The sequence below is a fragment of the Odocoileus virginianus genome, chromosome 18, assembly GCF_023699985.2.
Source record: "Odocoileus virginianus isolate 20LAN1187 ecotype Illinois chromosome 18, Ovbor_1.2, whole genome shotgun sequence".
NCBI classification, from domain to species: Eukaryota; Metazoa; Chordata; class Mammalia; order Artiodactyla; family Cervidae; genus Odocoileus; species Odocoileus virginianus.
In genome coordinates, this window is record NC_069691.1 from 40,134,937 (window position 1) to 40,161,731 (window position 26,795).

General features: G+C 36.4%; 1 protein-coding gene and 1 long non-coding RNA gene across 8 annotated transcripts in view; one reads left to right on the plus strand and one right to left on the minus strand.

Moving 5' to 3' along the window:
* LOC139039513 (uncharacterized) lies at window positions 1-24,981 on the plus strand. Its single transcript, XR_011492821.1, has 3 exons — window positions 1-174; window positions 14,724-14,862; window positions 24,427-24,981. It is a non-coding gene; the product is annotated as an uncharacterized lncRNA (long non-coding RNA).
* The window catches only part of LINGO2 (leucine rich repeat and Ig domain containing 2), a 1,346,710-nt gene that overhangs the window by 611,251 nt on the left and 708,664 nt on the right, over window positions 1-26,795 (minus strand). For 6 of the 7 annotated variants that reach the window (XM_070480606.1, XM_070480601.1, XM_070480604.1 and 3 more), the window contains one exon: window positions 12,201-12,330. The exons of the other annotated variant lie outside the window; for it this stretch is intronic. The gene's annotated coding sequence lies outside the window, so the exon portion shown is untranslated. The remainder of the gene's footprint in view (window positions 1-12,200; window positions 12,331-26,795) is intronic. 7 annotated transcript variants of the gene reach the window in all.

Here is a 26,795-nt window from a genome sequence, read left to right on the forward strand (position 1 = left end):
GACTGGTGTCCTTATAAGAAGAGGAAGTGATGTCCTCCAGGACACAGAGGAGAAGCCATCTGAAGATACAGTGAAGACATATCTACAAGCCAGGAAGAACATGCCAGAAGCCAACTCTGACGGCAAACTTCATCTTGGATGTCTAGCCTCCAGAACTGAGAGAAACAAATGCCTGTGAGTTAAGCCACCCAGTGTTGCAGTATTTTGTTATGACAGCCCCGGAAGGCTAATGCACACATTGTCTAGGTTTTAGTTATTCTGCTATTTCAACAAAACATAAGTACTTTCACAGAGAAATAAAACAAGTAGCCCTTGGATCAGTTTACAATAATTACAGCATTTCATAAATGGATATTAACACAGGGACATTTGCTCACTTGGCACTGTAATAGAAGACTCTTGTCCTCAGGCAGATTACAGCCCTATACTTTACAGTGCTTGACTATTTATTATGGCTTGGAAGTGTGAAAACATTAAATACAGTGAAAACGCCTGTGGAAACTGAGATACGTTATTGATTGAATTCACTAGAATAATTTCTTCAATATAGTTGTTATTGTGTATAACTCTTGTGAAATAGTCTAGCAGTTATCCCTATATGCAAACTTTTTTTTTGTTTTTTTGGTAAATAGACAAATGAAAGTTGGCATGTGTAGGTATTCCCATCTTGTCTGCTTATCAATCATCAATTTGTATTTATGTAATAAGTACTTTTGGGTTAACTCCAGCTTAAATTGTTACAATGTCTCACAATAAATATTTAAAAAATTGAAATGTATTTAGGACAGTGCTTCAAATTCAGTGTTTCCAATAAAAATGGCAAAGCACATGATTTTTCAGGGTGCTCTCGTATATTCTTAGCTTCTGGATGTCTGTGATCTTCCTGTGTGTGTGTCTGTGGTCAGTGATGTCAGACTCTTTGCAAGGCCATGGACTGTAGCCCACCAGGCTCCTCTGTCCATGGGATTTTCCTGACAAAAATACTGGAGTGGGTTGCCATTTCCTTCTGCAGGGCTTTATATCTAAGTGTATGCAAGATACAAAATTACAGAAAATGTATTTTCACTATAATTTGTGTGTTTTTATTCAATGTAAAGAAATATTTGAGTAAATATTTTCATCTATGCTTTATTGTCATTTGAGTTCTACAATGAGATTTTCTTAAACTTTTTTTTTCTTGTAATATTTGGGCATTGTTACACAAAAACACTGATGATTCTACTTTCGCCAACATTGTTTTGTAAATGCTGAAAATCTTCCTATAAAATTTACATGAAAATAGTCTATTTTTCTTCCTTATGTGCATACTACGCTTATGTTACAAACATTTTTGGAAGGGACAGCCAATGAAGTATTTTGGGAAAAACTAGAAGCTGATCAAATAGAAAATGTTTATAAAAGGACATAACAACTTTGTAAATGCGGGTATAGTAAAATTCACATGTTTACTGCTTCATTCCCAAAGTGGGGGGAGCTTTTAATATAGGTAGGATCATATCAAAATGATTTGTGTATACTTGACTGCCTTCATAGGGAAGAGACTAGAAACTAGATTTAAGTTTCAAATGATGGTTTTGGAAATGAGAGAGGAAGGGATACAACGTCCTGTGGACTCAGCCATGTCTTGGGTTGTTATGGAGCCACAGCTGCTTCAAAAGGTACAGGGCCTGGGTGTGCATTCCTCATGGCTCCATTTCCTCCTAGCTGAGACCCTGGGGAAGGAACTTAAGTTTTGCAAGGTGCGTCATCAAATCTATATGGTATAACGATAGTATTTACTGCATAGAAATGAATAAAAATTTTTTTAAGTCAATGAGAAAAAACCATTGAGGAATATCTGACACCCTCACCACTAACTTGTTATGGACACCAATTTTTCCCACTCTTTCTGCTGAAACAAAACAAAACAAAAAACATTCTATCCCAAGCAATAAGAGCTCAGTTTCAAAAGTATTCTCTGCTAGGTTTCCCTGGTGGCTTAAATGGTAAAGAATCTGCCTGCAATTCAGGACACCCAGGTTCAATCCCTGGGTTGGGAAGACCCCCTGAAGAAGGGCATGGCAACCCATTTCATTATTCTGGCCTGGGAAACTCCATGGACAGAAGAGCCTGGTGGGCTACAGTCTATGGGGTAGCAAAGAGTCAGACACGACTGAGTGACTAACACTTTCTTTCTCAGATTTAGAACCTGGATCAGATCACATGTCAACATCCTCTTTCTCTGTCAGATTCTAAAAGGTATTTGAAAATACTAAAACCAGTAGGACCTGTTGCGAGGTCACTGTTCCTTTCTTAAGTTTTAGTAACAATGCCAATTCAGAGCAATTTCAAAGTAAAGTATGTTAGGGGCATGTGCTGTCAGCCTGAACCTATGGTGATATGTACAACTTGATTATCAAGGTGTTGAAACAGCTTGGCAAATATCACTTAGGTCCTTCATGCCTGGTAGGCAGAATAACTACCTCAATTTTTCAAGGTGATTAAGCTGATTAAGTAAGAACACTGTGATTCTTCATTCATTTATCTCCACTTAATCAGATGGAAAGGTCTCTACCACAGATAAAGGAATTTAAGTGTTGTAACTTAATGTTTCTCTTTACTTTCTTTCCCCTCAACCCCTACCACAGCCAGGACCCCTTCTAAGATAGCCAGACTGTTAATAGAACACTAATTCAAAGCCTCTCATTTCAGAGGTGAGATGTTCCCCTCCTTTCTTTTTAATTGAAAACATTTAACAGATTTTCTAGGAAATAAATGCTAGAGCACTAACCTCTGAATGCCATTTAATCACCTGTTTCAATCAATTCACATGTTTATTTATGAGAATTTCTCTACCTGTTAAGTGTTGAATTAAAAGGATTGGAGGGGAGGAAGACAACGTTAGGAAAACACCCAGAAAGTAGTGTTATCTGAAACATTTATGAACATCTATTGCAAACACTCTTAAAACCTGGTAAATTGCATTTTAATTATTTTTGTAAATGTACTGAAGTTAAGGAGCATTTGGAAAGCAGTCATCTAGAATTGAGGAGGTATAAATTAATCACATGGTCATATTGAATATTCAGAAATCCTTAATGGAGCAATAATAATTGTTGAGCAACATTAGAACTTCTTGGCACATACTTGGGGCTGCTTGGAGCATATTTTCACACTGAGGAAATGTTTACTTTACCCAGCAGCCTATTTCCCCCAATAGAAACACACTAAAAATTCAAACACAATAAATCATTCCCAAGGTACAGAGATTCAAATGCCACAAGTGCTTTTATTCACTTTGCTTCAAGGGTAGAATTTATAAATTGAAGAACTTTTACATTTGTTAGAACATAGCACTCTGGAAATGAGGGAAGCAAAGCAAATTGGATTCTGGGATCTTATTTGTATGTCCCTCAGCATTACCCTTGGCAGTGAGTCACTGGCATAACCAATGGGGGCAGAATCATTCCACCTCAACAGCCAGCAGGGGACCCTCAGAGACAGTCAGACTCAGAAAGGATCTCAGATGGGCCCCCAGAACTTGCCTCTACCTTTTTGAAAGGGAAAAATGAATTTGAGAGATGAAGTTAATTAATTCTGGCTTCTGACCCTGATGCTGGGAAAGATTGAGGGCAGGAGAAGAAGGGGATGACAGAGGATAAGATGGTTGGATGGCATCACCGACTCCATGGACATGGGTTTGGGTGGACTCCGGTAGTTGGTGATGGACAGGGAGGCCTGGCGTGCTGCGGTTCATGGGGTCACAAAGAGTCAGACACGACTGAGCAACTGAACTGAACTGAACAGTCAAAACAAACCAAGAGGAAAACATGTTTCCTAATTTCCAGCACAGTTTCTGTTCTGGAAATTCAAAAAAAAGATGAAGATCATGGCGCATGTGTACACTTTTTTTTTTCCACCAATAATGAATGAATCACACACATTGGCTTAATTTGTGTTACACTTTCTACTTTTTTATACTATTGAATCCTATAAACATTTTGCCCGTTTAAAGAATATCATCACAAGATCTTTTATTTTTCACTTTTATTTTCCTCATCTCTTCAATAAACTGCCAAAGTAAATAAAGAGCTAGTGTCACTGATATCGTTACTCAGTTTGGACTCTGGAAATGTTGAGCTGTGCATAACTCCTAAGATGTTAAAGTATTTATAGAACACTCTCTGCTCTACTTAACAAATCATTTGTTTCTCATGTACTGTGGTTGCTATCATCAAACTTCTGTACCACGTTTATGGAAATTCAAGATACTACAAAAAATTACAGCAGCATAAATGAAGTTGAAGAATGACAGATCTTCCAGATAAGAAATGTTACTTGTATTTTGCATCCTTCACTATACCTAAGATTTTCATGAAGGAAAACTATCTATAAACCAAGTCTGTGGATTGTCTTTTCATCCTCTTCACTTGGGCTTTTATGCAGAGCAGTAGATTTTAACTTCGACAGATTCAAATTTATCAGATTTGATGGAAGATGCTTTTGGTGTCAAGTCACAGAACATTTTGCCTAGGATTGGATCCTGAACATTTACTCCTATTTTGTGTGTGTGTGTGTGTGTGTGTGTATGTTGACCTCAGGTTTTCTGTTTACAAATTTATTTTTTGTTTAAACTGTGAGGTTTAGGTCAAGCTTCATTTTCCAGTTGTTTTTTAAACTGTGTATAATAATGCTATTGATTTTAATGTTTTGTATTCATGATATTTTTGTATTATTATTAGGCCTAAGAGTTTATATGTAAAGTCTTTTGGATTTTCAATATACATACCACATCATAAGAAAAAGGTAGTTTTACCAAACTTCTTAATTCTTATACCTCTTATATTTTCTTATTGCTTTGCTAATATCTTCAACAGAATACTGAATAGAAGCAGAAATGGCAGAGGTCTGTGTGGGTGCTGCCTTTAAGAATTTTTCTCACATTTTATTATTAACCATTATGATATAGGTCTTTATACATAAGTTAAAGCAATTCTTTTTTACTAGTCTATAAAAAATCTGTTTTGAACATTTATTGGATTTTATCAAATATTGTCTGTGCATAGTAAACTTTGGGAGTTGGTGATAGACAGGGAGGCCTGGTGTGCTATAGTCCATGGGGTCACAAAGAGTCGGACACAACTGAGTGACTGAACTGAATGATTAGAACAGATATGGTTCCGTTCCTTTAATCTGTTTAGGGATTTTCTATGATGATTCACTTTTGCCACTCAAGAACAAATCTCACTTGCTTTTATTTGATTTTCTATTTCTGCACTATATACATATAACACACACATACACACACATACATATATTTAGGATACTGTTAAAGCCTGTTTAATAAAGTTCAGAGTGGCAAACTCTTAAATATCATATATTTGAAAATATCTTTCTTTGGCTTACTCTCATAAAGTGTTTAGCTGGGTATACAGTTTTATTTGTCTCTTCTTTCCCTACACCCACTGAAGATATTGATCCTTCATTTTCTGCTACTGGTGAAAGATCCACAGTTATAAGTCTACTGCCATCAAAAGTAAAGTATTCTGTCCTTCCTTTCTGGCAGCTATTAAGATTAGATTTCCAAAATTTCTGATTGGTCTTATTCTACATTCATCTGTCCTTTTGGTTTTTCTTACTCTTATTTTTTACTCTTATATTTTCTTACTCTTATATTTTAAATTTAAAAAATTAATTTTGAGCATACTAGGCACCCTTAGTTTTAAGTCATTGTTAGATTATTTTACAAAATCAAGTAAATCTATATTTGAAATGATTTTTATAAAATTTTTACTTATAAGTTTGATTTTGTAGTAGACACTTTTGTTTATTATTCTCTCTGTATTCCTCTTTGATCCATCCTTCCTCTCTAATAGATGAACCAATACCTTCACCTAGCGCTTTGGGTACCCAACTAACTAGTCTGGTGAACAAGCTGTCACTCTGTTTCCAACCTCCCTAACTTCATGTTTTCCAATAAAGAATCAGGATTAGAATGCTTTAATTCCCCCTGAGTCCACAGGAGGTAAGCCACAATATGCGATTACCAGTTTCCATGCCAAGTGTCGGGGCAACTTCTCAATCACCACTTTGTTTCTTCTCGAATTCATGGAAGCTTTCTGTTTGGTTTGTTCGTGTTTTTATAATCCAGCTATGTCTTTGCTTTTTCCCTTCAGATTTTATCAAATTTTGCTACATACCAGATCCAAGAGAGTGCGTCAAAACACACTTCTTGTCTTGCCCTGAATACTCCCGTTCTGTCTTTAGCTCACTCCAAGTAGGGTTTCATCTTCCTAGGAAGCTTCTTGGCAGAGTCACCAGTAAAACATCCATTCTGCCAAATCTAATGGTCAGTTTTCATCTCAGCAGTGGCTGACAGAAGTGATCATTTTCTTCTTGCTGATTTATTTCTTTCCTTGTTTTTCAGGATAGTCTACCCTTCTTATTTATCTCTGAGTGAATGACCTAGATGTGATTTCCTTGTCTGGCTCATCTTTCTCTTGAATTTTAATTACTGGAGTGTCCCAGTGCTCCTCAGATATTTTCCCTCTTTCTCTGTAATTACATATGTTATCCCATAGTGCCATGGATTTTCTATATATACATATTATATAATATACAAATATAGTATATATTATAATGCATACTATATATACTATAATGTACAATTTTAACATAAATTATATAATACAGTGTGTGTATATAAACACACACATATAATATATTCTGTCAATATTACATCCCTATTTTTTCTCTTCTCACCTCTTGGAATAATTTATATGCTATTTGTTTCTGCAAATCTACTTTAACATCTAACAGTCATCCCACACAAAAAACATTGAAACTAATAAATGAATCCAGCAAGGTAGCAGGATACAAGATCCATATATAGAAATCTGCTATTTCTTTACACTGTCAATGAAATATCAGAAATAGAATGTTAACAAAAGCTCCTGTCTAAAAGCATGTCAAATAGATGCCTAGGGATCCACCTAACCAAGGAGGTAAAAGACCAACATGCTAAGAACTGTAAAACATTGATGAAACCAACCGAAGATGATACCAAGAAATGGAAAGACGCTACACAGTCTTGGGTTGGAAGAATTAATACTGTTAAAATGGCTAGCCATACTTACCACAGAGCTAGAAAAAATAATCCTAAAATTTATATATACCCTCAAAAGACTCAGAATTGCCAAAGTGATTGTGAGGAAAAAGAACTAAGCTGGAGGCATAACTCTCCCAGAGTGCACATACTACAAAGCTACAGTAATGACAACAGTGTGGTATTGGCACAAAAACAGATACATGGATCAGTGCAACAGAATAGAGAGCCCAGAAATAAACCCATATGCCTATGCTTAATAATCTTCAACAAAGGAGGCAAAAATATACAATGGAGAAAAGGACAGTCTCTTCAGCAAGAGGTGTTGGGAAAGACGGACAGACTCATATAAAATAGTGAAGGTAGAATATTCCCTCGCATCATACATAAAAATAAATTCAAAATGGCTTAAACACTAGTATATAAGACATGACACCCCAAAACTCCTAGAAGAGAACATAGGCAAAATATTATCAGACATGTATCATAGTTAAGGTTTTCTTAAATCAGTCTCCCAAGGCAAAAGAAATAAAAGCAAAAATAAAATAAACACATGGGACCTAATTAAACTTAGAAGCTTTGGAAAGCAAGGAAACCATCAACACAAATGAAAACACAACCTACAGAATGGGATAAAACTTTTGCAAATGATGAGAATGACAAGGGCTTTATTTCCAAAATGTACATACAACTCATACCACTCGACATGCAAAAAACAAACCAATCAAAAAGTGTGCAGAAGACCTAAACAGACATTTCTCTAAAGAAGACATACAGATGGTTACCAACAGGAACATGAAAAGATGTTCCATGTCCCTCATTATTAAAGAAGTGCAAATCCAAACTACAATGAAGTTTTACCTCATACCAGTCTGATTGACCATCTTCAGAAAGTCTACAGATTTGCTGAAAAGGATGCAGAGAAAACCGAAACCCTTCTTGGTGGGAATGTAAATTGGTGCAGCCACTAAGGAAAATAGTATGGACATTCCTTAAAAAACTAAAAATAGAGTTATCATAGGATAGAGCAATCCCACTGCTGGGTATATATACAGAAAAATGAAAGCTTTAAGTTGAAAAGATATATGTACCCCAATGTTCATAGCAGTGCTGCTTACAATAGCCAAGACATAGAAGCAATGTAAGTGTCCATCGAGAGATGAATGAATGAAGATGTAGTATGCGTGTGTATGTGTGTGTATTGTGTGTGTGTATATACATGTGGGTGTTAAGTCGCTTCAGTCGTGTCTGACTCTGTAATCCTATGGACTATACATAGGCCGCCAGGTTCCTCTGTCCATGGGATTCTCTAGGCAAGAATATTGGAGTCTCATATCTTGCGTCTTTATAACTTGCATCTTTATACTTGTGTCTTTAATAACTTAGGTCTCTTATATGTCCCGCATTGGCTGATGGGTTCTGTGGGTTTACCTTAAGTATGATGGAAACTTCTTGGATAGTTTTAAACAGGAGTATGATATAAAATACTTTCTTTGGCTGCTAGATAAGAGATAGAGTGTAGAGGACAATGGTGGAATCACGGAGGCTGGTTAGGATGCTACTGTAGGAACCTAGACAACAGAAGACAATGGCGTGGACTAGAATGTTAGGTCAAAAGTTACGTTTTAACCATATTAGGCTTAGATGACTTTCAATTCTTTTCTTTATTTAGCTAGAATTGATCTATGATATTGTGTTAGTTTCAGGTGTCTGAAACCTGACTATCATGTTAGGTATACAACTTCAGATTCTTTTCCATTATAGGTTATTACAAGATATTGAATATAGTTCCTTTTGCTATATAGCAGGTTTTTATTGGTTATTTTATATATATGTGTGTGTGTGTGTGTGTGTGTGTGTATACTATATATATAGTATGTATTTTTTAATCCCAAACTCCTAATTTATTCCTCCCCACCTCTTTCCCCTTTGGTAACTGTGTGTGTTCTATTTCTATGAGTCTGTTTCTGTTTTACAGATAAGTTGACTTGTGTTTTTTTTTTTTAGATTTCATATAGAAGTGACACATAATATTTGTCTTTCTCTGCCTGACTTACTTCACTTAGTATAATAATCTTAGGTTCATCCAGGTTGCTGCAAATGGCAATATTTCATTCTTTTTCACGGAAGAATAATAATCCATTATATGTGTGTGTGTGTGTGCGCATGTACATATATACACCATGCCTACCAATGCAAGAGACATGAGAGAAATGGGCTTGATTCCTGGGTCAGGAAGATCCCCTGGAGGAGGGCATGGCAACCCACTCCAATATTCTTGCCTGGAGAATCCCATGAACAGAAGAACCTGGCTAGCTACAGTCCACAGTGTCGCAGTGAGTCAGACATGACTGAAGTGACTCAGCATGCACACACACTTAATGGCCCTAGAAGACTTAACAGGTCTCACCACTATCATCAGATAATTCATTCCAATAGTCTTTGTGTTCTTATTACCTTTTGGAATATTACCCTGGGCTAATAATGTTTCTTTTCCAAATCTTTGCCTAGTTCTTTTTATACATCATTCAGTTACTGTTTAATTGTTACCCCTTGAAAAGGCCTTCTGCAATCACCCTGGTTAAAATACTCTCCTGTCACTCTTTTGCCCTTAATTTACTTTTTCAGTTTCTTGGATATTCTTTTTCTGGAATTCTTGAAGTATAACTGACAAAAAATTTTAAGGTATTTTAAGTATATATCATGATTATTTGATAACATATATATTGTAAAAGGATTCTTGTCACCTAGTTAAGCTAGCTAATTTACATACCCATACCTATGTGTGTGTGTGTGTATGCTAACACTTAAGTTCCACTCTCCTAGAAAATTTCCATTATAAAATAGTGTTATCAACTATATTCATCTTATTATAAATTATATTTTCAAGCCTTATTCATTTTGCTATTCTTTATAAAGCCTCAATTATTATTGCATATTTTAATATTTATTGTTTAAATAAAGTAAAAAATAAAACAAGTAAAAAATATTTACTTGTTTCTTGTCTATCTCACCTCCTTGCATACAAGTTCCCTGAAGGTAGGTACTTGATTTCTCTTATTCACAGCAGTTAACCCTGACATCTAGAAGAGTGTCTAGTACTTAAGAGACATTCAATAAATATCTGCCAAATTAATCAATTACAGTATTCCACCAATGATTAGGAACTAATTAGACTGATCAGCTAACACAGCTCCTATACAAAGGAGATGGTATATATTTTTATATCTGGTAACCAAAACCATAGAGAAATAAATATTTTTCAACTTTTTTCATTAAATTTCCTTTACTTGAACTCTAAAGTAAGAGCACAAACAATAACATACAAAATGTTAGCTGTCAAGGCATTTCACAAAACAGTGGCTAAGTCACCCTTTGATTCCCTTTGACCTGTGCACTTTGAATTTCCAGCATTTCTATTTCCAATGGCTGGATGTATGGAAAATGTTTATACCTCTAAATTCAAATTCATTCTAAATGAATGATCTTGTCTCTCCTTTGAGAGCTATGCCTAATAAAGCCTAAAATTTGAGAGACTAGTAATTCTCTGAATTATTTGTTGTGATAGCAATATTCCATTGTAGGTCCTCTGACATATCTTAATATATTCTAAACTCTGTTAATATTTTTTAAAAGCCATTGAATTGTCCTCTTTTAACTGGTGAACATCACTGATTATAAATTATATCATAATAAAGCTGTTAAAATAGCAAAATGAATAATACAACAATGAATTTTAAAATGTGATACTAGAAGGGCACACCACATTATGGAGAAAAGTGACTGAAACATCAAGATATATACTTGATGATAAAATTACTAGACTTTAAAAATAAAAGAATAATTCTTTGAGCACCCATTCAGAAAAAAATAACTGCTTTACAGTGGATCAAATATCAGACTGGTATCAGGTTTCTTAACAGCAACATCTATGAAAGAGCAAAGTGGCATCTACAAAGCACTCAGTCTAGTGTCCACGTTCTCTCCGCCAAACTGTAGATTATTTATTAGCTTTCCTGAATCCATCACTATCAAAATTGATGTTCTAGATAAATCTCAATGAATTTAGGGTCTTCTAATAATATTAAGGTAATAGAGGCAGAGGATATCTGTGTTACTAAGAGCAGACCCAAGGGCCAAATGACCTCCTACCACTGTGGACAGACAGATCCTAGATTTTTCATTTGTTGAAACCATCTCGGACAATATCTGAGTTGTCCGAGTCAACCTTTCCAGTTAGATTTATTATTTGTTTTATAATGTAACAAACATTTCTGAGCTTGTCATTGCATCTTCTAAATGAATTACTTATTTCTTTAAAAGATTATAGCAACTTTCCAAATAATTAAAATAAATGTTTGTCTCTTGGGAGCATTCAAAATACGTATTGGGAGCATTCAAACTTTGGAGAACAAACCACCTTCTATCTTACTTTGTTAAATTTTATATTATTATATTGAGATCATGTAGAGTAGAACAATCAACTCTTAAACAGCTCTGTAAAATCACTTAGAAATCATTTTCTAGAAACATAGTCAGAGTCCAGGTTTTTTTTCCCCACAGAAGTAGAATCATGTTATGCATTCCAGATATCAAGAGACCTTAGAGATGATGTCATCTAAATTTCTCATTGTACAAGTGAGCAAATTTGGCCCCTTGGAGAATTAATGACAATCACATAATTGTAGAGCTGAGACCAGATTCTAGGGTTTTGGTTGTTTAATTTAACATTCCTTACATAACCTCCTCTCTTGTTGAGATCTGTACTTGTAAATATTTCCTTATTGTATTCATTTCACATATATGCACCACTCTCTGTCCTAGCTAGTCTTTGCAACTCAGGAAACGTGAGGTAAAGAAGACAGGTAAGATCCATGTCCTCTTGGAGTCACTATTTCTTGATCACACATGGCTTTAGCAAATATTCACTGAAAGAACCTTCCACTACTTGTCACTGAATCATTATCTTCCCAAGCTCCACTTTCTTCAGAGACCCAGGGCATTCCTATTCTGAGTGTCACTGAGCTGTAAGCCTGAGGCAAATTCTTCAGGAAGCCTTCCCGGCACCCCCCACTGCCCCAGGCTGGGCTACATGCCCTTGCTTTGTGCTGCTTACCTCTCCCAGAGCATCGCTACTTGGAAAGGTATTCACCTACTTCCTTGTTATTCCTTCCTTTTAAATTACAGCCTCTTCCAGGCCTCCTAGTGTTCTGTTTGTTCCAATATCTCTAGTATCTGCAGAGTACCTGGAACAGAATGAATGCTCACTAAATATTTGTTGTTGACGAAATTGAGAATGACTGCATAAACATAAGGTCTTATATGAACTATTTACATCTCACCATAAATGAATTTAAAGAAATTAATTTTTCCTGGTAGAGTTGCTATGCTGCAAGCTTAGTTGCTCAGCTGTGTCCGACTCTTTGCGACCCAATGGACTGTAGCCCACCAGACTTCTCTGTCCATGGGGATTCTCCAGGCAAGAACACTGAAGTGGGTGGCTGTGCCCTCTTCCAGGGGATCTTCCCAACCCAGGAATTGAACCCAGGTCTCCCACATTGCAGGCAGATTCTTTACCATCTAAGCCACTGCTGCTAAGTCGCTTCAGTCCTGTCCGACTCTGTGCGACCCCATAGATGGCAGCCCACCAGGCTCCCCCGTCCCCGGGATTCTCCAGGCAAGAATACTGGAGTGGGTTTCCATTTCCTTCTCCAATGCATGAAAGTGAAAAGTGAAAGTAACTCTTAGCGACCCCATGGACTGCAGCCCACCAGGCTCCTCTGTGCATGGGATTTTCCAGGCAAGAGTACTGGAGTGGAGTGCCATTGCCTTCTCCGATCTAAGCCACTAGGAAGGCCCAAAAAATACTGGAGTAGGTCGCCTATCCCTTCTCCAGGGGAAATTCCCCACCCAGTAATTGCAGGAGAGCCGGGGTCTCCTGCATTGCAGGTGGATTCTTTACTAGCTGAGCCACCAGGGAAGCCCCTCTGGTAGGATTACCAGTACCTTAATAGCTCCAAACTAATCATTAATAAATAATGTTGAAAATATCCAATGTACTTCTAGGACTATAGTTGACCTTTGAACAACACAAGTTTCAACTGTGGTAAGTACACTTGTAGGGGATTTTTTTGTGTGATAGCCAACACTACAGTGACGACAACAGCTGGGCTTTCCTGGTGGCTGAGTGGTAAAGAACCTGCCTGCCAGTGCAGGAGACACATTCAATCTCTGAATCAGAAAGATCACATGGAGAGGGAAATGGCAACCCATTTCAGCATTCTTTCCTGGGAAATCTCATGGACAGAGAAGCCTGGCAGGCTACAGTCCATGGGGGTCATGAAGATTGACATGCAACTTAGTGACTAAACAGAAACAAACACACTATGGTTACTATGCTATAGTAACTACATAGTAACTATAATATAGTAACTATAGTATAATATAGTTACTATAGTAACTATAATATAGCAACTATAGTATAATATAGTTACTGTAGTAACTATAATATAGTAACTACATGGTTGAATCCATGGATGCTGGACCACAAATAATGAGGAATCATGGATATAGATGAACCACATATACTCAGATGAACCACATATACATAGAGGGCTGATCATAAGTTATACTGGGATTTGCTACTGCTTAGAGGGTGGGTGCTCACAAAAGCCATGCTATTCAGGGGTCAACTGCACTGTCTTCTCCACACTGATGTCATGTACTCTCTACACATCTCTCAGCAATAGACAGCTCATATCTACACAACCCTCTCATCTGATCAACTAGGATAAAATGTTGTTGCTGGAATTTTAACACACCAGAGAGAGGCTTCATCGAACTTCTGATAAAATTACTCTGGTTTTCTGTTAAATGTCAAGCTGATTTAAAAGTTGCCACATGATGACTTGCAGCTAAAGAAATCCATGATTTAGAACTTGGATGCTTGCCAGAAGGTATCTTTCAGAGTTGAACTCTTGTCTGTGATTAAGAGACAAAGGTCTGTGGTCTAGTTTCAGAAAGAGAAAAGAGTAACAACAAAATCCTCAATGAAATAAAACTCTACTCATTCCAGTTTAGTTATTACACAGGCCAATTTATAATTCTTTCTCAGCTGGAATCTGATATAGTAGAGTCAATAGATTTATTCAGATCTAAACTTTTATCTTTTCACTAGGGCGTGCTCTCTAATTGAACACTGCTTATACTTTTTGTTGGGAATGGGAAAACATCCCAGGATGTCTCTGCATTAAAGGAAGCTACGGGGGTTGTACAACATAATTGTCTTTGAGTTGTATTACAAATAACTCCACAGGAGACACTAAAATTGGCCTACTATCTACTAAATACTAAGAAAAAGAATGTCAACACTCAATCTAGTATTTGAGGCAATGATATCATTTGGTCTTGTCATGAAAAAAAAAAAAATCATCATTTTCTCAAACAAGTCAATGCCTTATTTATAATACAACATACTTTCTTCATTTTTCTCCATCATTAAGCATTAGGTGTTGTTCCAATTATTAGCAGAAATAGACCCCTGATGTTCTTTCTGGGGTTCACATGAGTATCATTCAGAGTAATTCTAAATCAGAGGAATAGTTCTTGAAAGTTAATCTCGTTTCCTCCTTTCCTTCAGGAATTCCAGGTTGAACCCATCAGGCTCCCATCTGGTCTCTAAGATGTTTAAGGCCACTTTCAACACGATACTGGTCAGTCTCCTTTCAATATCACAAGTGGAGTTATGGGAAAGAATATAAACACAAGGTGTAATTAAAGTAAGCCTATCTTGATGATGAAGAATTATTTTTAATGTAATTTCACTTCTATTGGAAGATAGTTGATTCACAGTGTTGTATTACCTTCAGGTATACAATGATTCATTTAGACATGTACCCATTATTTTTCAGATGTTTTTCCCATTTAGGCTGCCACAGAATATTGAGTAGAGATCCCTGTGTATACGGTAAGTCTTGTTGATTGTCTATTTTATATATTACTGTGGATATGTTAAACCCAAACTCCTAACATAACATTGTGAATCAACTGTATTCCAATATAAAATAAAAATTGAGTTTAAGGAGATAATTTATCTAGAACAGAATTTAACATTAGAAAGATTAAATTCCTATTCTTCTACATATTAGTTGTATTACTGATTTAAGGCTCAGCTTACACATAAACAATTCTACATTTTAAATATGATACATGCCAAGAGTCTAAAACACTGGTTTTCACACATTAATAGTTTAATGTACTTTAGTCCTTAGTTCATTCTTCACAACCAACAGTGTACAATGTCATAGTGAACAGTTAAGGTAGCCAACTCTAATTCAAAATGGCAGGCTTCCCTGAGGCTTCAAAGTCCTACCTAAATGATCCCTTCAGGCAACTATTAGGATCAAATGCTTTTTTTTTTAGCTACTCAGTTTACTGTTCTGAGAGATATAAAAAAGTTTGAAACACAATGTTTGCTGTAAAAATCTTGAATCTGGTTAGTTAGACAAATAACATAAATATAAAATCATGAGTAGTGTAAGGTTGAAGACCAGCTTCCTTGAGGTTTCTAGGTCTACAATTATAAATTCAAAGGAGTAATTTATACGGTGATGTGAAAGAGGACGCGAGAGTGGAAAGGGCTCTTAAAAAACATTGTTCTTAAAAATTCTACTTGTTTCCTTCCTCCTCTAACTGGTTGTTCAATCTTGACTCTATTTGCTAACCTCTCTAAGCATCAATTTCTTCCTCTTTAAAATAAAGGGATTCAACCTGACATGGTATTTTCCAACTCTAATACCCTGTGATTGGGTCTAAAGGAATCAGTAGGAATGACTCTGGAAATTTGGGGAGTGAAAGAGAGTCCATAAAGCCTCTGGAATGAGCATTAAAAGATGAGTTGAGTTCAGGCTGGTAAAAGTGAGTAAAGAAGGCAACCCAGATGAGAAAATACTTGTGAGCAATGGCTCTTAATCAGAGCCTTCTAGACAAGTTTAAAAGCATGCTAATGGTGATGAGGAGGATGATGCAAAATAGTTGAGATTACAGCAATACATCACAATGTACCATCTGCCATTCCATTCTGAGCAAATCACTCCTCAGGCAAAAACTGTCAGAGTTTACACAAAATGTACAATATGTTTTGCTCAAATAAAATTATCTACAACTGGAATGCCTTTGCCCCAACAACAACAGAAAAGGAGTGTGATGTCTTCAATAATATGTTAATTTCCCCATTTCCTAGCAGAGTTAACATAAAGGCCCTATGCACAGGTTGACCCAATTAACACCATACCACTGTTTCCTTCAAACTTTAGAGAGTACCTTGCTCAAAAATACTTTATGAAAAACAGAAATCTTGGAGGATTTGAGATTTCATGGGGAAATAGGATTAGATCTGTAAGAATAGACCTATAAGGTCTGTTTTTAATCACTAAATAAAAATCAGTAACATATTACATAAAGACATCAATAAGATATTTTGAATGAGTATTATTGATATTTTGACACCTGACTTTCATCTGTCATCTTCTGATCATGATACATTTCTCAGGGTTTCCCTTCTCCAAAATTTCAATATTTATACATATGTCTATTTTATTGCATAGTGCAAGTATGCATACATGCTCATTCATATCTGACACTTTGAGAACCCATGCACTGTAGCCCACCAGGTCCCCCTGTCCATGGGATTTTTCCAGGCAAGAATACTGGAGTTGGTTGCCATTTCCTACTCGAGGGGATCTTCCTGACCCAAGGATCAAACCCGTGTCTCCTGGAGCTATTGCAGCCCCTGCATTGGCAGGCAGGTTCTTTACCCTGTGCCACCTCAGAAGATATTAAGTGCATATTAAAAAGCATCATTTTTTGCACCTAGTCTTGTTTCCTAACGTCTCATTCCATGCTTCATAATTTCCATATGCTAAGTCTTGCCATATTCTCAGAGATGCAATGACTAGGCTTGCCAGATTCAGCAAATAAAAACTTAGAATGCCAAGTGAAACTCCAGATAAACAATTAAACTAGTTTTAGAAAAATGTGCCCATATAATATTTAGGACATAACTTACACACTGTTTATCTCTAATGTATATAACTCAACATCTTGTATTTGATCTGGCAACCCTAACTGTGACTGAAATGACTGAGGAACAAAAATCATTTCTGAGCAAATATTTCTTAAGCCTTCTCCACAAAATTCAAAATGATATATTATTAGTTCCCCATACAGTAATGCCTCATCAAAGTGGATACTCACAGCCTTTCTTATAGCAACCTTTGTTCCTTCCATCCCACATAATCCTAGAAGTTCTAAGACTATGGTTATCTTTGCTACTGTACTTTGCTTGACTGAGTTTTAACACTATATAGCTCTATTATGCTTTATTTACTTTTCCCCTTTGCTAAACATCAGTGTTCTCTCTTTTTAATTTAGCCTAACAATTTGCATTGTCAGATTTCATATTCTTTTTGAAACATAGACTGAATAAAATTTGCATATACTCTCCTAGATTTTCACATACATTTTGTAAGTTATCTTTGTTAGACATCTATAGTTTTCTTTGACTCAGTCAAAATATGAAGACAACAGATAAAATCAAACATGTTTATATAAAAGTACTATTAGCAAATTACCCTTAGGGTATATATTTAATATGCTATTGGATTTTTGGAAATATGATATTTCCAAATGCTATTCACTTTATTTTCACTAATGTGTAAACATTATGTAAACAACTATGATTTTGCCATACACTAAGGACCAGCTCTTGAAATTTACAGAGTGGTATAAAGGAAATTTAGTTTAAGTCTTCAAAGACTGGAAAAAAAAAAAGCTTTTTTTTGTGTGAAATTTCTGGAGCATTTCCAGCACAAAACTTTAAGAAGCACTGAATTATTCATTTTTATTTGGAGAAAATTATGGACTAACAGCTTAATAAATAAAATAGCATGCTAAAAAATTGTAGTTATTGGTATCTAAAGGCATAAAAATGTTTTTTAAACTGTTATGAGAGCTTTCTACCTTATTTTACAAACCATTAATGTTTCAAGAAGAGTCATTCAGATTTACAAAAATGAGGCAAGTATAAGTGGCAAGATACTGAACCAAGAGCAGAGCCTCCTTCTCATTTCTTATAAAAGCAGAAGTCAGACGAAAGTTAATAGAGGTTTCCTAACTCTGCTTTCTCATCTGAAAAGTAGGGATAATATCTTTTCAGAGAGCTTGGGTTGGGGGACAGAAAGTGGAACAGACGTTCCCTATTTAATTTCTTTTTCCCTGGGTCCACATTTCACCCATAGCAGAGGATCTTACACCACTCATTTTCCAGAAGTGAGGCTGAAGGAGTGAATGCAGGCTGAGTGGAAAGGCGAGGGGAATGAGAGACGGAAAAAAGAGGAAGAGAGGGAGGTTTGAGTTCAACAAATCAACATCCTGAGTTGTTAAGTTCAACAAATCAGATCCTGCTTTAGATAATTTCTCATATTAAGCTGAACGAGATCATGAGACTTAAAAATACCAAAACGATCTTTTTGTTGTTGATTTTTTTTTTAATTCTCAAGATTACTCCTCTGATGTTTCTTTCTAAATGCACTTTTCCCCAGGAAAAAGCAGATTGTTACATTAGGAAACAAAACAAAGGCTTTGAACCTGCATTGGGAATGAAGATACTTCTTCAAGTTGACATTCCTTAAACATCCATTGTATATTTATTCAACATTTGGTGGAGAGGTGAAACTAACAAGAAAGGGAAAAGGTAGGATCTCCAATTATACTAAAAGTTTGATCCCCACGTCCAGATCTCCAAATAGTTCAGCTCTGAACACAGCTCAAGACAGGCGAGTTAACCCTACCAGCCCACACTTGGAAGGCTGACTGCAAAGGCCAGAGGACAGCAGCAGAAAACTTCCAAATATGCAGACTCTCCCTGAGAGTTCTTTAAAATACAACTTCCTCCCCCATCATACATTTCTAATGATGTTCAATGCCTGTAATGGACTGAAATCCAGCCTGCGCTTTGTCAGTCTTGGCAAGGCAATACCTTGGGCCCTGTTCCTGAAACTTGTCATCATACAAGAAAGGACTTAGGACACAAACGTGGCATTGGAATCCTGATTGAGTTTAGAATCTCAAACTTAGGTTAATTACAACAGGTAATGAAATGAGTTACCTGCATTATCTGGCAGTGCTGAGGTCTGAAAGTGACTGCAGATTGTACATATCCTTTTTGTCACTAGATTGTGCCTTTGAGAAATACTATGCTTAGAACAAGAATTGTTTTTGTTTTCCTTTAAATAAAAGAAGGTCTGTAATGCAACGAGAGATTAGTAAATGGTAGCTAATATTTACTTCAGTATTTCCAGCACCTAGAAAAGTACCTGAATTAAGAGATATTCATGAAATATTTGGTGAATAGGTGAAAGTAATTAGCTTAAACATGATGGCATTTTTTTTTCTGTTTGAGGAGTTGTGTCATTTACTTCAAACTTAAATATCTATTGGATATTGGAATCCCATGTTAAAGATGGTTACACACTAAACATGAAGCTACTCTGTGACTCTAGCTGCTAAACAAATCTAATATATTACCATAGTTAGGCTCTTTCACCTTAATGAAGGGGTGTGAACCAACTGGTATAAGCAATTGAAAATATGATTAGCAATTTTTCTCCTTATCACATTAGTTAAGGAGACACCTTAAGTGGGCACACAATTCAATACCACCTAGTTTTCATGAGATCCCATTCTGTTCTTTTTGACCAGTTGATACTTAAATACAATTCAGGGATTCATAGAGGATTTAAAAGATGAATTTCCATTGATTAAAAAATATGTCATAAGAAATATACTATATAAATTGCTACAATTAAGTGACTTACCATTTTTTGATACTGTTAATGAGCACATTCTTTGCTCCGGCATTGTTGATAAAAACCCTATTTTCATTCTCACAATTCCACATAAGTAGACATGATTATATACACATGGCTCACTGGTGATGTATTAGGTGGGTGCTGGGTAAACAGAAGAACTCAGGCCATCCTGAGAAGGTAGCATCTACTCAACTCCACCCAATTTTTGCATGAAGGGACAACAATCATAGTTTTACTATTGCTTTTGACCTTTCCACGGACTGGATTTTTGACTCCTTCCAAGTTTTCTAACATTGTCAACTAACTCTGTTGATAAACAACAACAAAAAAATTGTCAACAACACTGAATCACTGAGACTAATGCAGTTGAAGGTCTTTATCCAAGTCACAGCATTACAGCTTGTTACTGCTGTTCTATTTTGCTTTCCAGAATGCTATGCTGAATCTATTGCTTTCTGCCCTTGATGATTTCTTTGATATCAATGCACTTTCTTCGGTCTAGGTGAACCCATAGGAAATTGGTACTTGCAACATTAGCTCTGTAAAGAAAATCTGAGTCTCTGTATTAATTAAATATTGGTATAATGCTGCTATAAAGCAAACAACTACAAACTACCAGTACTACACAATAAATGAGCATATATTTCTTGCTCATGAGTCTGTAGGTCAACTGGGGTGCCTATGCTTCAGGCTACGGTGTTTGAAACAGGTCTACATGCTGCCTGTTGGAGGGTTGCCTTTCCTCCATGTGTTCAGCATCATCTCCCAAGAACCAGTAGGCTAGTGGGGCATATTTACTTTATGTGAAGGCAGAGGCCCAAGAGAAAAGTAGAAGCATGCAAGCTCGCTTGAAGGCTATGAGCCTGGTAAACTGCTGTTTCTATCTACACGGTGGTGGTAGTGGTTTTGTTGCCATGTCTGACTCGTGATCTCATGAACTGTTGCTCCCAGGCTTCTCTGTCCATGGGACTCTCCAGGCAAGAATACTAGGTGGGTTGCTATTTCCTTCTCCAGGGAATCTTTCCGGCCCAGGGATTGAACTCGCATCTCCAGCATTGCAGGCAGAATCTTTACTGACGGAGCTACCAGGGAAGCCCTTCTATCTTCATACCATAGGCCAAACAAGTCACAAGGCTGAGCCCAAAGTCAAGGAGAGGAGAGTTCCCTTTTCCCAGGATAGGTCATGGCAAGAATGTAGATACAGGGAGGGAGGAAGACTTAGATCCAAGCATTCAAACTATTAAATACTATATAGTTTCTTGCTTTGATAATACCAGAGGTCATTGACTTTATTGATAACATGTTAAGGTCATGGACTGGAATCTTTTCTGGGTCCTCTGGAATTTTTCTTTCTTCTATTTGACAACAATATTGTGTACTAAAGAAATTCCACCTTGATTTTTCCATTTCTCACTAACACCTCATAATCTTGTTATTCTTATTTTCCATTCTTTCTAAGAAATTCGTTTAACTTCCTGTCTTACTTTATATACAACACTGCTTGCTTAAAATGTTTGCTTCCCTTAAAAAAGCCCTTACATTCTGAAAAATCACCAAAATAAATAGCCATTAAATTATTCTACTGAATTAAATACAGACACTTAGAGCAAAGGAATAGAAATTAACATTGTAAAATCACAGAAAAAATATCTGTATACTTAAATCTTGCCTGTATGGCAGCAGGAATGCAGCTGAATTTAAAGCTTTACTTATTATTCAAGGTACATTATTCTGGTGTTTCCCCCACCCCCCCAAAAAAAAATTAAAAAGCTGTTCCTTTATTTTATAATGGTTGAGTAAAAATTTTTAAATTATATACATACACATTTTTAAAAGCATAAATGTAACAGGAAAAGACAGTATATTATCTGTAATTTTAACAGTGACTTTTCTACTTGATCTCAAAACTCCACTCCAAAGAAATTACTTCAGGGAAATGGTTAGATATGAGGTTGTGTATTTGCTTTTGAGAATGTTCACTGCATTTTTCATTATAGTAACCCATATGGAAAAATATCTAGAGTCCAACAATTTAGGAATTTCAAATAAATTTCATCATGTTCATAAAATGGATAACTAGATTACTTTGAATCATGCCTTATGAGAGTGTTAAGTGGGCAATGGGCATAATTTAATTTGCATAAGGCTAAAATATTTTCAAAATTATATTTAACGTGTCTTAGATTTTTACAGGGGTCACAGATTATACTGACATTCTGATAAAAGCTATAAACCTCCCACCTAGAGAAATGCACTCATGTACACAAACAACAAAATGCAAGCAACTGGGGCTGGGGGTACGAATTCCTGGCATTTTTGACATGTTGGATAAAGAAAGCCTGATAAATATTGTGATAATTAAAAAGAAAGAAGAAAAGAAAGGAAAGAATTGTATCTATTTCTTTGTTTACAAAAAAAGTTTTCATACACTTAGAAAATATTTGGGAACTTCAACAGCAAGTGGGGAAAAGTTTTGCCACAAACACAGAGATACAGTGATTAACACTGAATCCATATGTACACATGCATACACACACTCATGGAGCTAAGTCAGAGAGCTGCATTTCCACATCTGCAGGGATGAAAACAAAGGGAGTAGCCAAATCCACAACAGGAAATGTCACTGATATCATGATGGTTGGTTGAACTTTCAAGGAGGATCCAGTCCTGGACTTTAAACGCTCTTGGCAGTAGATGAGGTGACCTCTGGCCTCAGTTAAGCCAGAGATGGACCTGAGACTCCTGCACAAATGAAGTTTTCTTGGCCAAGGACTATGGTGGTATTTTGCATATTTTATTATTTTGTTCTTAATAACGAGACAATACTGATTTTTGATGGCGTCTGGTCACTCAAGATTCAGCAGTTTGAGTGTTCTAGACTATAAACAAATTTATCTGAAAGAAAAGATACTAGAGACTGAAGATGTATGTGTGCATCCATGCTAAGTGGCTCAGTCATGTCCGACTCTTTGCAACCCATGGACTACAGACTGTAACCCACAAAGTCCCTCTGTCCGTGGGATTTCCAGGCAAGAATACTGGAGTGGGTTGCCATTTCCACCTTCAGGGGAACTTCCTGACCCAGGGATTGAATGCGCATCTTCTGCATTGCCAGGCAGATTCTTTACCACCAAGCCACCTGGGAAACCCGAGAGACTGAAGATATCACTGCCAATAACAGATTTTTCATTCTCTGTGCCTAAGTATGTAGGGAAACTTTACAGACATGATATCCAATTTTACATGATTTTTATTTTTCTAGAATTCCTTCCACTCCTTCCTTCCCTCAAATAACTCAAAAGGGAATACATATTTTCACTGGTTAGGGATTCTTATCCCTTAAAAAAATAAACACTGTACTGCCTCACCTATTTTAAGTGTAGTCACAGTTTTATCCAGGCAATTTTTCAATATTTTCCAGTTATGAGCAAAAGTAAGGTCACTGAAAAAATATAACTGCCACTGTGCATCTAGCAGAGTTGAGCAGTAACGCACGAATGAATACCTCCACTTGCCCCAAGCCAGTCGTGTGGGAGAACCTTGAATAAGCCAGTCATGCACAAGAAACAAAGGTGGACAGAAGGTGTCGAATGGGTCACTGAAAGTGCCTTAAATGCTGAATATATTCCGTGTGTTCTAATTCCATAAAAACCATGATAAATGTAACTCCAAGTCAAGAATCTACTCAAGAACGCATCAATAACCAACCAGCTTGACAGAACTTGAACAGACCCATGTGCCACAGTAACCACACTGAGTTACAAAATACGGTACTTGGTAACATGTAACTTTTATGGCAAAGTGATAACTGACTATTATAGATGTGCTACCACTGTGGTTTAGAAACCTTGGGGTGCTGTGGAAATATGAGAAGGGACAGAAATACTTTCTGAGGCTACAAGGCTAATTCTTATATGTGGTTTAGAATCAGCCTTTTCACTTGATAGCATTATAACATTATGGGTTCTGGAGTCAAGCCAACCAAAGTTTAAATCCATTCTTCAACTTGAAGTGGCAGTGAAACTTCGGACAAGTTACTTCACTTATTGGAGACTCAGTTTCCTCATCTGTAAAATGGGAGCAACCATCCTCTGTCTTTCTGTTGATGATTTAAAAAGACAATGTGTGAAAGGGCTTCATGTACAGTTGGATACAATAATTATTCAATAATGTGAGCTCTCTTCAAATGAGTTCTCATAACTTCTCTCACTGTACCACATCAGTCTTCTCCTAGTCACCGCTAAAATATTCCTTATTCCTTTCATGTGTAACCACATGGATTCCCACAATGTCTGATGTGAGCAGGCAGAACTTCAACAGATAATAGGGACATGTCTCTCACCTAGAAAGGATGATAATATCTACTGTTCACTGAGGAAGTGACTTGTGGTAGACACATGAAATGTGATGTATTGTGTATCATATACATTTGACTAGTTCTCATAGTATAATCATTGTTTTTTCTTTAAACAGATAATGAAAAAGGAGAAATCACTGAAGCTAGTGACTAGCAGAGACTGACTTCAAACTGAGATCCCTCAGACTCTAAATTTAAGACACCTACTTCCAACAGCGTCTCTGTTGTAGGTTGACTTGTGTACTCCCCCACCCCCCAGATTCATGTTAAAGTCCTAACCCCAAGTATCTGAGCTTATCTGGAAGCAAGGTTATTAAAGGTGTAATTCTTTAAGATGAGATCATACCCGATAAGGATGGGCCCCTGGTCCAACAGGAATAATATCCTTACAAAAAGGGAAAATATGGACATAGGCATGCAAATAGGAAAAATGCCATATGAAGTTGGAGGCAGAAACTGGGGTGATGGAGCAGAAGCCAAGGAATGCCAAAGATTGCCAACAAACCACCAGAAGCCAGGAGAAAGACTGGGACAGATTTTCCCTCACATACCTCAGAAGGAACCAACACTACAGACACCTTGACTTTGAACTTCTGGTCTGCAGGCTTTGAGACACTGAATTTCTAAAGTTTAAACCACTTGGCTTGTGGTACTTTACTATGTCAGGCCTAATAAACTAACACAGTCTCCTCTTTTCTTATTCCCTTTCATTAGTTGTTGTCTGCATATTGATTTTTTTCATATACCAAGTAATTTTGATTATTTTTGAGGCCTTCCAAAAACTAATATAATTTATTAAGAAAAATGGTCATGAACTTCCAGCAATATGGTAGCCTAGGTTACTCAGAACCACCTCCTTCTATGAACATAGAGGAATGCTGGATAAAATAAGTGCAAAAAATATTTTAAAACAGACAGTTAAATTGAAAAGAAATACAAGTTAGTCAGAGCTGAAGAGAAATTTAGTAAACTAAAAATATAACTGAGGGTATTACCTGGATTTCAGGTCAGAGAATCATTTAGAGGTAACTGAAGTTAATACATGAAGGGAAGGATATGATGAAAAGTAATAATGCATGTACAACATTAATTCAATAAGAGAATAGAGAGAAGAGGAGAGGGAGAAGCAATATTAAAGGTGGAAATGGGAACTTTGCTGGTGGTCCAGTGGCTAAGACTCTGTGTTCCCAATGCAGGGGGCCCAGGCTCCAGCCATGGTCAGGAAACTAGATCCATAAGACGCACTGAAGGTAAAAGATCACGTGTGCCACAGCTAAGATCTGGTGCCACCAAATAAATAAAATAATTAAAAGAATAAATTTATTTTTAAAAAAAAAGCACAAAGGAATCAAAATTATCCATAATTGAAGAAAGGCATGAGTTCTGAAGCAAAGCAATGAGTATCAAATGTGATAAATGAAGGATAAATCTATACTTCAAACATTTCATTAATAAAAAAAAACTTCCTAAATTAAAGAAACCCTCCTAAAATTCCTAAAAAATAATGACTACTATATTGAAACAGTCCTACAATCAACCTCAATAGAGGAGAGAAGACAAGGGAAGTATACGTTTAATGTGTAGAAGGAAAAGATCTGTCACTCTAGAATTGTATATCCAGTTGGACTTTCCAAGAACGAGGTCAAAATAGACATTTTCAGTCAAATGCAGAGAATGCAGCACTCATAGATCTCACTGAAGGAAGTGCTACCAGAAATACTTCAACAGAATAAATTTAACTCAGAAGAAAATGCTGAGTGTAAAATACAATAGCAAGCAAATAAGTTAATGAATGTATTGGTTATAAAAAGGATTGAAAATAATGGCTCAGTTTAAGGGCTTATATTCAAAATAGAGATAGGACAGAGATGACCATACTGTTTCTAAATGTAGCCCCCTCCCTCTTTCTATAAAAATTCTTGCCTGGTTGAATGTCAGTAGTTGGGGGGTGTGGTGAGGTGGGGTAGGGTGGATAGGAGGGTGGGAATTGGCCTTTGGACAGAAATCTCCCTTTCTCCACTCCTGCCCCCTCTCCCAGTCCTCCACACCAGTTGCCTGCATCTGAAATAAAGCAAACTTTCCTACACACCCCCCCACACACACACAAAGACATGAAAAATGGGACAGATGATTAATTGAAAAGATTCTAAGGTCTTTGTATTTGGAAGAGGACAAGGTAGATAGATATCCGTTAATTTTAGACATGGTTAGGACAAGCATTTCTTAAGTATTAAATCATTAGATTTAAGACTCTCACTAAAAGAATAAAAATAGAATAAAAACTTCAAATTACCAGGGTATAAAGGAGTATCAAGAAAAGGACTCCAAAAAAGAAAGAGAAAATAATTTTAAAAATCAAAGAAAGAATAGCAGAGGAAAAAATATACACAAAATCAGGCAACATATCCAAATAGGTAATTATTCTCAAAAAAAATGTGGTGGATGGATAAAACTTCCAAGTTTTAAGTCAGAGATTTTTCAAATG